A 1,322-nucleotide genomic window follows, 5' to 3' on the forward strand; every position below is an offset into this window, starting at 1 on the left:
GTTGTCATGAAGCTGTTTTCCTATGCTTTCCCCCCACATCCTTATTTTTCCACCATTAATATTTATATTTGCAACCCATGTGGGATTAAGTTTTGGGAAAGATGGGGGGGGGAAGGTTCTCAATGCATTTATTTCCTTATGCATATCCAATTGATTCAGTGTCAATTATTGAAAATATTTTTCCACACTTTACCTCTGTTTCACATTTGTTAAAAATCAGAACACTAAGCTTTGCTCAGTGGCAGTATCGTAGCCAATGAGGCTTATCCGAGGCGCGATTATTGCTAATTGAAAACTTTTCCCAATACTCCACCATGATGACTTGAAATATAGTCAGCATTGGCAATTTTTGACAGTCTCTATGGAGACTGAATTATAAAAAAAAAAAATTAAAAAAAATCAGAACACTATATATAAATGAATCTATTTCTGGATGTTCTGTATAGCTCTAATATATAGCTTGCTGAATCATAAATTGGTACAACTTTGAAAAGCCATTTGGAAATATATGCTAAGTTTGAACATATGCATACACCTATGATTCAGTAATTCTATTCCTAGAAGTGTCATAATTTAAGGGTGTTATCAATTGCTTCATTGGCTCCCCTAAGTGCTGGCATCACACTGCTCATTTTAAACTTTTACCTGGTTTTCTAGGTGCCCGTCCCCAACATGTATAACAGAGTGAAAAGCCTCAGAAGGAATTCCTTATTATAGTCATTCCCTCCTTTTCATGTTGACTGATTTATTTTCAACGCACCCTGACAAGAATGCTCCACATGCCACAAGCTATGCCATTCACAGCCCTCAAAAAAAGGTACTGGTCCATGGGTCCTCACTCTGTTCTCTCCCTCCCTGCATTTGTGTGTGCCTTTAGGTATGCTGTGCCTCCTCTCTAGGACCTGTGAGTATAATCAATCCTTCAATTTCATATGCCTTTCTGTGTAATTTCCATAACTCTGTTGGAGTAATCCATAATGACCCCATAAGGAAAGTTACTCTCTCATTTATAAAAGTTGTAAATTAAGAATAAATGTCTACATGTGTTTGCCAAAAGACATGTACCACAATGTTTAAAGAAAGGTTATTTGTAATAGCTAAACACGGAAAACTACCAAAATATTCACAAATGTTTTAATGGATAATTATGGTATATCATACAATGAAATATATAGAACAATAAAAATGAATTAACTATGACTATGTATAATAGCATGAATGGATTTCAGAAACACAATGTATAGGGGTCAAATCTATCAAAAAGTGGGTAGGGATCTTATATGATAAAGTTATGCTACAGGAAAAACTAGTCTGTAGTGCTA

The 1,322-nt window shown here is 35.2% G+C and overlaps 1 non-coding gene across 1 annotated transcript; it reads left to right on the forward strand.

Annotated features, from left to right (window-relative positions):
- Window positions 1-227: 227 nt before the first annotated feature.
- On the forward strand, window positions 228-368 carry LOC116524567. The gene has a single exon (XR_004257392.1). It is a non-coding gene; the product is annotated as a U4 spliceosomal RNA (small nuclear RNA).
- The last annotated feature ends 954 nt before the right edge of the window (window positions 369-1,322 follow it).

Source organism: Sapajus apella, unplaced genomic scaffold, assembly GCF_009761245.1.
Source record: "Sapajus apella isolate SASKATOON/1434 unplaced genomic scaffold, GSC_monkey_1.0 scaffold45, whole genome shotgun sequence".
Lineage (NCBI taxonomy): Eukaryota > Metazoa > Chordata > Mammalia > Primates > Cebidae > Sapajus > Sapajus apella.